The following is an 11,059-nucleotide window of genomic DNA, read 5'->3' as shown; positions in this document are numbered from 1 at the left end:
ATCCAATACTTAGAACTTATGAGCACTCATGAGTGTTGTAGCACCACTTTGTCCAACATCTTAGACCTCTACAAGCCAATCCATGATAGTCTTGATTCATATCTACTTCCAACATATGACCAACTGTGGATGGTTTGAATAACTTAGTCATTTAGGAAGAATAACCTAGTTTTTTTTCTGGAAGTCAAAACATGCAAAATGAAACACAAGAATAATTGAATCTAGTATGGTATCAAAACCTATGAATATAAATAGAACACTTTTATTGATTACCATACTCACTACTCATTATTCATTGTTTCAGTTTTATCAACTTTGTACTTGAATTAAAAACACGAGTTGTCCCATGCTCCAAGCATGTATACTATGTTTTTTTTTAACAATAGCTTTGCCAAACACTAAGTATGCACTCTATGTTTATCTATGATCCTTACTTTGTGAAATAAACCAATTGAACATAATTTCAATGATTCTAATTTCATACTCCTAAATCCTTATAGAAAATGTAAGAATTCCAAATTCCTATCATTTATCGAAATTTGTTAGATTTTAAAGTTATATGTAGAGATCCTCTTGTAATGAATCTGTACAAAGTCCCAAAGTCTTGTCAAAAGACATTACAAAGTATTCTAATGGAGATCAATTCCATGGGAAACATCCTTCTTGCATTAAGTTTTCTAATCTTACACAATTTGAATAACTTCCACCTATGAAACATTCCCATTTTGACTATCACTTCTGAACTCGAGTTGCCTCTTTTCAGAATATGTCAATGTGCTCCTTCCAAAAAATTAACACTATACTACCAACTGTCCCTGAGAAACCAATCTTTGGAAAACCTTAGATTGTCCTCTATAATTGTTTAATCATTTTAGTCATATCGAATTCTAGACCTTTTCCCTCTTAATGCCCCAAACATTTGGAAAATTTAGAAAGGATGAATATTACAGCACATGCAATGGATCCTATATCCAAAGCATATGGGACACAATTCATGATGTCTCACATAAAGACATGATTCTAGACCAGTCTTTTGCTACAATATTTCTATTTCCCAAGTTCTCATAATTCATATTACGAAAAGGGATGTCGTAATCATAATCAAATTTTAGAACACAAATAATAGACCCATATATAGAATTTCCTTATGTTGAGCCATTCCAACACAAAAATCATATATATCCTTGACTAAAGATTATTAAAACCTCAATCTAAGCTTTTAGAATTGAAATGAAGTATAGTTTCCTCTCCCTTAATTATAGCAAAACAACTTTCAACCCCTGCAACTTCATGAATTGAAACTTTTGTTTTTCTATAATTAACATTGCTAACTTACAACACTTTATCATAACTACTAACATGATGATTATTAGCATAACACATATTCTCCCACTAGCTTTAACATGTACTCAGAAATCAGCTGGACTTCTAGAAATCAATACTTTATTGACTTTTTTTACAAAAGTTCAGACTTCTGATACAAGATGATTTGATAAAAACTTTATCAAAATCATACACCTTTCCTTATATGTGTGTCTAAACAGTTTCAGAAATATGAAAAGGGATGTCGTAATCATAGTCTTAATTGTGTAGACCTTTTGCCACTCGATTCAAATCTACTTGGTGGAAGTGTCTCCTCACCATCATTTTCATGAATCGGAGAGAAACCTTATGACCTTTAGATTTTATGATGTATGTATTCTTATCCACGTGAATTTGTCAAAACCATAATCACAAGATGTAACGCCCGTAGATCCGGGCTAGTCAATTTAGAGACGATAAGCATCAAAAATGACTTTTTGATGGAAGTTAATTTAGAAGGATTAATCTTAACTAAATTGTAGTATATGTTACAAGGATTCCGTACATATAAAGAACGCCGAAATCCGAGTTATAACGAAGAAGTTACGACCTGTCGAAGTTTCGTGATAGAACCGGCATAACGCTGAATGACGTAAAAAAAATAAATTTATGTTAGATTGATATTTAGCCTTAGCGATCTAAACAAAATTCGTAGAGTTCGGTAAACCATGAGCGTGCATAAAAAGAATGTCCGAATCTGACTTCTTGTGAGGAAGTTATGATTTTTCTAAGTTTCGACTTAGCGGTATGCAGCTCGAATACTCGATATGAGATCAAGCGGTTTTTAGCCGAAACAATCTAAACGAGAATCGAAGATCTTGTTGATAGTAGTCCAACAGTAAAAAGACAGACGAAAACGGATGTCAGAGGAAGAAGTTATGAATTTCTAACGGAGTTTTCCTGTCCCGGCCTACTAAAAGTAATATAATAAAAATAAAGTCAAAATTAGCAAACAGATTCTAAATGAAAGTTGTAGAGCATAATCTCCCTTACGCGTGGATATAAAGAATGTCGAAAACGGAGCTCGTATGCCAAAGTTATGAATTTTTGAAGATCGTGGCACGCATACCAAAGCTTATCCGAAGCGTACGCCCAGCGTAAGGCTTAGTACGCCCAGCGTAGTGAGTACGCCCACTGTACCAAGATTTACGCCAAGCGTAATCCTAGATTCAACACCCTATAAATAGAATGCAAGGCTGCCTTATTTCTTTGCTCATTTCTCCTCTCTCTCTCTCTCTCCCGTTTTGCCTCGATTTTCATGCAAGAAATATCCCGAAGCCCTGGTATCATTCCCGATCCCTAAAGCCCCGAAGATCCCGAGAAGTGCAATTCCCAAGCCGAAGCTCTGCCCGCGATAAGCTAATTTTTGTGAAGATCTTTCAGATCTACCGAAGAATACTACTTCTACAAGTCGTAGTGTTGTCCGATCATCTTCTAATCAAGTGAGTGTGTGGTTACTTTCTTCTAACACATAAATATAGAGTATTAGCTATGAAATACGTGTTATGTGTTAAATATTATTTGTCTATTTGAGATGAGCTTGGAATTGATCTTTTTATACGGGTGTTAAATGATTTAAACTGTATATGTAATTTATATCTACAAATATGTTGGGTAGAACATGGGTAGATGAAATAGTTGATGTGTGTTGAAATAACGTGATAAGAGATAGGTGAGGATATAATGGTGATGATAGATAGGTGATGAATTTCGAGTCTAAGCGATGTTGTGGCTGCGTATTCATGCGATGATAGTCTAACCCTTATTATGAATTATGAGTCCAGGCGATGTTGCAGCTACGTATTCATGCGATCATAGTATAACCCTTATTACGAATTATGAGTCCAGGTGATGTTGTGGATGCGTATTCATGCGATGATAGTCTAACCCTTATTATGATTTATGAGTCCAGGCGATGTTGTAATCATGCGATGATACCCTAACCCTTACTAGACACAGATTGAGGGAGTGACCCTTAGGATAATAAAATGTAAGGAGATAAGAGGTAAACATGATATAGGAGATGACCCTTGGGATAATATCTCTTAGGAAGATTAAACTGTTGTAAGGTCTATTTTATATTGTTTATGCTTTTGGTCTATATCGGAACATGACATCCGGAGATTTTGTTATTTAATAAAAATACATTTCTTTAAAGAAATGTTTTGATAAATGGTTATCGTATTTTTTTTGGGACGAATTCCACAACAGTTTTCTTTAAACGATTACTCTGATTTTAAAACAAAGCATAAACAAATTGGTCTTTTTTGGCCGTGAAATTGGGGATGTCACTGTTGGTATCAGAGCATTAGTTTAAGTGAACTAGAAATTTGTAGGATTTCTAGCTTAAACTTAGAATGCTAAGAAATGATTGTGAGAAGAGTGTCTACCATATTTTAAGACACGAGCACTAGTATATTTTAGGAAGGATGTCTAAAATGCTTTTATGTGCTAAATGCTATATGTTTCCGATATATGATATTGTTTGTTCGGATCTATGGTCATATGCCGACCGGATCTGGAAACCTTATGTGTTTAGGATTTTAAGCATAGGATTACGGTATTAGAAATAGCATTTAACCTTTCGGAGTGATAAGGATGATATGTGTGACATCCCCAAAATTTCGGCTAGAAAACACCAATTTTCATTTATGCTTTTAAAATAATTTTAGAGTAAATCCTTTTGATTTGAAAGAGTTGAGGAAATTGTTCCCAAAAACAAAACATGATAAAATAATATTTACCAAATCATTTCATAAAAGAAATGTATTTTCATTATATAATCAAAACTCGGGATGTCATGTTCCAATACAGACCATAAAGCATAAACGATAACATTACAAGTCATTCAACAAATATATACATATACAAACTTGTAAACAAAACAACTTGATGATTCATCCATCTTATGCCCTTGCGCCACTTCCTGTAATACAAATAAACTGAGTGGGTTAGCCTTGGGAGACTGGTGAGCATATAGGGTTTTCAACCCACAATAAACAATTAAATTAATTTTCATCAACCAACAATAACCCAATTACCCATTCCCGTTATTCTCACTTTACATCCCTAAAATAACTAACACAAGGGACCTAGTCTAAGAATATTTTATCGGGGCGACAACACATGCATTAAGGGGTTTCCCGGCAATATATGTCAAATAAGGCAACCATGAGGGGGATGGAGTACAGCGAATGAACACCCAAGTTCATTAACACCTACAGGTGGCGAACCAGCTAGCGTTCCACAAGACTGTCTAGAAAAGTCTGTGGTCATCATCTAAACTCCGCTAGATGACTGAATCAAAAACAACATCGAGGCCTCTCATCTGTTTATCACACAACTATCTACCCATGTTCTACACAACATATTAGTAGATAAAAATATATATTTTTATACATAGTTTAAAACCTGTATAGCATTCTCATTCAATACATATTCCAAACAACAGATGAGACACATACACATAACACGCATTTCATAGAGAATAAATCATATCTATGAGATAGAAGAAAGTGAATATATATTCCCACATATAACACAAAATATACACATAACACGTATTTCGTATAAAATACTTCATAATTATATGTTTGATGAAAGTAACCACACACTCACTTGATCAGAAGATGATCGGACAGCAATACGACTTGTAGAAGTAGTATTCTTCGACAGATCTGGAAGATCTTCATAAAAACCATACTCCTCGCGGGCAGAGCTTCGGCTCGGGAATTGCACTTCTCGGGATCTTCGGGGCTTCGGGACTTGGTTCGGGGCTCGGGATTAATACCGGGGCTTTGGGATACTTCTAGCACACAAAACGATGCAAAAATGCGAGAGAAAGGGAAGAAATGAGCAAAGAAACTGGGCAGCCTCGACTTCCTTTTATAGGGGCTGGAACCCTCGATTACGCTGGGCGTACGCAACGTCATTTCATGCGTATGTGCTAGAGTGACCTTATTGCATGCGTAGCTGAGGCGGTTCAAGGTTATGTTGGGCGTACCCCAAAATTACGTTGGGATTACTCGATTAAGCAAACTTCAAACTTGCGTTACTTTCGCATACGAGCTCCGTTTTCGACGTTCTTTATATCCACCCGTAGGTGAGACTACGCTCTACAAATTTCGTTTAGACTCCGTTGGCTAAGTATCGCTCTAACGTAAATTTCACTTTTTACGTCATTCAGCGTTGTCGGTTCTGTCGCAAAACTTCGACAGGTCATAACTTCTTCGTTATAACTCGGATTTCGGCATTCTTTATATCTTCGGGATCCTTGTTTCGACCACTACATCTTTATGTAAAGATATCAGGCTTATCTCACACTTCAAATTTGACGCTTATTTTATTCTTAATTCATTAAATTATAATAATTAAGAAAATAAACACATAATCCACATAATTCACATAATACTCAAATATTTCATCATTAATACTACAAAAAGAGTTACAAGGGTTAACCTAGACTATTATATCAATGATAATGCCTAGCCTGGAAATGCGGGCATTATAATTCTCTCCCTTTTAGGATGATTCCGTCCCCGAAATCACACATCAACAAACAAATGCGGATAGCGACTCAACATGTCACTCTCCATTTCCCAGGTGAGATTTGACCCATTCGTATGTTTCCAACGGACAAGCACTAACTCGACCATCTTGCGTCGAAGCTTCTTAGTCTTTCAGTCAACGATTTCCTCTGGTTCTTCAATTAACCTCTTGTTTTCATCAATTCTCAATTCGGAAATTGGATTTATATCGGGAACTTCTCCCATGAACTTCATCAAATAACACACTTGAAAAGTGTTGTGAATTCCATTCAGTTCTTCTGGTAATTCGAGCTTGTAAGCTTGGTTCCCAATTCTATGAAGAACTTTAAATGGTCCAATAAACCTTGGACTCAACTTTCCGATTTTACCAAATCTTATAAGTCCCTTCCACGGTGAGACTTTAAGCAAAACCGAATCTCCAACTTCAAAAGTCATCGGCCTTCGCTTCTTGTCAGCATAGCTCTTTTGATGATCCTAAGCTGCTAACATTCTTTCTCTAATTATTTTCAACTTTTCAGCGGTTTGATGGACCATCTCGGGCCCCATAAACTGCTTTTCCCCAGCCTCAAGCCAACAAGACGGCGTACAACACTTTTGTCCGTACAAAGCTTGATAAGGTGCCATCTTTATGCTCAAGTGGAAACTATTATTGTAGCAAAATTCTACCAAAGGTAAATGTTCATCCCAATTACCTTGGAATTCCAGGGTACATGCTCTCAGCATATCTTCAAGTGTTTGTATTGTTCTTTCACTCTGACAATCAGTCTGTGGATGGTAAGTTGTACTTAAACACAACTTGGTACCTAACTCCTCTTGTAGACTTTTCCAAAATCATGAGGTGAAACGGCTGTCACGATCTGACACAATCGTTAACGGAACACCATGAAGCCTCACAAATTCCTTCACGTAAGAATTCGCAAGCTTTTCCATAGACCATTTCTCATTGGCTGCTATGAAATGCGCACTCTTAGTGAATCGATCAACGACCACCCAAATCATGTCGTGACCATTCTTTGTTCTGGGTAGTTTAGTGACAAAATCCATTGCAATGTCTTCCCATTTACCCATAGGCACAGGTAAAGGTTCTAAACTCCGGTATGGTTTCTGATGTTGAGTCTTGACTCTCGCACAAGTCACACACTCGGCCACATACTTTGAAACATCAAGCTTCATCATTGGCCACTAGTAGTAGGGTTTCAGGTCCCTATACATTTTAGTGCTACCAGGATGAATCGAGTACATGGTTTTGTGAGCTTCTTCCCTCAGAAGATCTCTTATTCCTCCTGACTTAGGTACCTAAATACGATCTTGGAATACCTTCAGTCCATGACCATTTGTAACAAACACCAACTTTTTGCCCAAACGTGCCTCCTTTCGGTCATTTTTCTCAGAAGTTTCTTGAGCTTTCTTTATACTCTCCACAATTGTCGATACAACTTCTATTCTCAATGCTCTTGGCCTTTTTCTTTCAAGATTCACTTTCCGACTGAGAGCATCAGCGACAACATTAGCTTTACCGGGATGGTAAAGTATCTCACATTCGTAGTCCTTAAGTAACTCCAGTCAGCGTCGTTGCCTCATATTCAATTCTTTCCGATTAAAGAGATGTTGGAGACTCTTATGATCAGTGAAAAGTTTGCATTTCGTGCCATAGAGGTAATGTCTCCATATTTTCAAAGCGAAAACTATCGTTGCCAACTCCAAATCATGAGTCGCGTAATTCTTTTCATGCTCCTTTAGATGTCGAGACGCATATGCTATCACCTTTTCTATTTGGGTCAAAACACAACCCAGTCCAACCCCAAACGCATCCCTATAGACAGCGAAGTCTTCAACTCCATCGGGTAAAGAAAGTATCGTTGCCTCGCATAGCTTCTTGTTTATCTTCTCGAATGCTTCTTTATGCTTATCACTCCAAGCATAAGTAGATCCTTTGTGGGTCAAAGCTGTTAATGGAGTAGCAATCAAAGAAAAGCCTTGGATAAACCTTCGGTAATATCCGGCTAATCCTAAAAAATTTTGGATCTCCGTGGGACTTTTCGGTTGTTCCCACTTCGTTACATCCTCAATCTTTGCTGGATCAACCATTATCCCTTCCTGGTTGACCACGTGACCCAAGAATTGGACTTCACGAATCCAAAAATCACATTTGGAGAACTTTGCATACAACTTCTCCTTCTTCAAGACTTCTAATACTTCTCGCAAGTGTCTACCATGCTCGTCTTGGCTTTTCGAGTAAATCAGAATGTCATCTATGAACACTATCATAGATTTATCAAGGAACCAATTACAATCCCTATTCATCAAATCCATGAATGCTGTTAGAGCATTGGTTAGTCCAAACGACATAACTAAGAACTCGTAGTGTCCATATCTAGTTCTGAATGCAGTCTTCTCGATATCTTGTTCTCTTACCTTCAGCTGATGATATCCTGACCTTAGATCGATCTTCGAGAAATAGCTTGAACCTTGCAGTTGATCAAATAGGTCATCAATCCTTGGCAAAGAATATCTATTCTTTATTGTTGCCTTGTTCAGCTCTCTATAATCGATGCACATCCTCATACTCCCATCTTTCTTCTTCACAAATAACACCGGAGCTCCCCAGGGTGATGAACTAGGTCTAATGAAACCTTTGTCCAATAACTCCTGAAGTTGCATCATCAACTCCTTCATCTCCGTCGGTGTTAATCGATAAGGTGCTTTTGCTATTGGCATGGTTGCTGGTAGCAAGTCTATTCTGAACTCCACTTGTCTATCAGGTGGTAATCCAGGAAGATCTTCGGGAAATACTTCCGGATAATCACACACCACTGGAATACTCCGCATCACCTTGTTTTCCTTCTTAGCATCAATCATGAATGCTAAATATGATGTACATCCCTTGGTCAAACACTTTCTGGCTTAAATTTGGGATATGATTCCAGAATTTAGTCGGCGTTTGTCCCTGTACACTATAAATGACTCTTTCCCAGGCGGGTTTACTTTAACTATCTTCTTCTTGCACAATATTTCGGCATCATTGGCGCTAAGCCAATCCATTCCCAACACGATGTCGAAACCATTAAGTTCGATAGGCAATAATTCCTCGTGAAACTTATTCCCATTAAGGTCGATTAAGATGTTTTTCATACAATGGTTAACAGGTACAAACTTGACATTAGCAACTTCGACTAATAAAGCATTATCTAGTCTATCAACAGGCAAAGCTAGTTTTCTACCAAACTCATGCGAAATAAAGGAGTAGTTGGCTCCAGAATCAAACAAAATTTGAGCAGGTAATTCGTTTACGAGAAAGGTACCTGAAGCGACATCAGCTTCATCCTTCGTAGCCTCAAGTGTCATCTGAAAGGCTCTCGCCTTCGGCTTTGGTGGAATGTTCGGCTTAGCTGCCTCCTTCTTTTTCGGACAGTCCCTCAAAATGTGCCCTTCCTCGTTACAACCAAAACACATCCTTTTGTTGGACGGACACTCATTGGCAAAATTCCCAATTTTTCCACACTTATAGCAGGTTACATCCTCACTACATTCCCCAAAGTGCTTTTTCTTGCACTTCTCACACCATTTCGCTTCGCCTCCTTTTTCTCCAAACTTATTCAAATCAGACTTCGAAAATTTGCTTTTCTTCTTGGAACCTGAAGTTCCTTTAAACTTTCTCTTCTCGCCAACTTCAATCCTGTTGGCGGATCTTCCCTTGATCATGTCCTCAACAAACTTGGCGGCCCAAATAGCTTCCTCTAGAGTAGGTGCTTGACGAACTGGCACTGCGTACTCCCATGAGAGTCCCTTTGCGTACCGGTCAGCCTTTGTCAGCTCATCTAGAACGATGCGCAAAGCAAACTCCATCTTGTCTGTAAATTTATTAGTCTAGTCATCAACTGACATGCTGCCTTTCGTCAATGTCAGAAACTTATTCTCCAATTCCAACAGATTTTGAGCCGAGCAGAACTTGCGCTTCAACTGCGCCAAGAATTCTATCCATGTCAATTGCAGTGGCTCATTAGGGCTTAAAGTCTTCCCTAAAGTGTTCCACCAACGAACAGCTCCACCTCGGAACTGACGCACCGCAAAGGTAGTCTACAACTTGCCTCTGCAGCCCCAAGTCATGAAGGCTAACTCCATTTCGGAGATCTAATCCATCACTCTGATCGGGTCCTCCTTTCCAGTGAAGGTCGATGGTTTGCAAGTCAGAAAGTCCTTTTCTATTTGAGATGAGCTTGGAATTGATGTTTTTGCACGAGTGTTAAATGATTTAAACTGTATATGTAATTTATATCTACAAATACGTTGGGTAGAACATAGGTAGATGAAATAGTTGATGTGTGTTGAAATAACGTGGTAAGAGATATGTGAAGATATAATGGTGATGATAATTAGGTGATGATAGATAGGTGATGAATTTCGAGTCCAAGCGATGTTGTGGCTGCGTATTCATGCGATGATAGTCTAACCCTTATTATGAATTACGAGTCCAAGCGATGTTGTGGCTACGTATTCATGCCATCATAGTATAACCCTTATTATGAATTACGAGTCCAGGCGATGTTGTGGCTGCGTATTCATGCGATGATAGTCTAACCCTTATTATGATTTACTAGTCCAGGCGATGTTGTGGCTGCGTAATCATGCGATGATACCCTAACCGTTACTAGACACAGATTGAGGGAGTGACCCTTAGGATAATAAAATGTAAGGAGATAAGAGGTAAACATGGTATAGAAGATGACCCTTAGGATAATATCTTTTGGGAAGATTAAACGAAGATAATGGGGAGCGGTAATTGGGTTGATTGTTTGATGATTAAATATAATAATTATATTATTGTGGGTTGAAAACCCTATACACTCACCAGGCTCCTAAGCCTGACTCACTCAGTTTCCTTTGCATTATAGGTAATGGCACAGGAGTATAAGTTGGTGGACTTGACGAGAGATTTTGGATTATAGATCAGCAGTTATAAATAACTGTTGTAAGGTCTATTTTATATTGTTTATGCTTTTGGTCTGTATCGAAACATGATATCCGGAGATTTTGTTATTTAATAAAAATACATATCTTTAAAGAAATGTTTTGATAAATGGTTATCATATTTTTTTGGGACGAATTCCACAACAGTTTTCTTTAAACGATTACTCTGATTTTAAAACAAA

Source organism: Lactuca sativa, chromosome 5, assembly GCF_002870075.4.
Source record: "Lactuca sativa cultivar Salinas chromosome 5, Lsat_Salinas_v11, whole genome shotgun sequence".
Taxonomy (NCBI): Eukaryota; Viridiplantae; Streptophyta; class Magnoliopsida; order Asterales; family Asteraceae; genus Lactuca; species Lactuca sativa.
The sequence above is the reverse complement of the archived record's forward strand: the minus strand, read 5'-3'. Positions refer to the sequence as shown.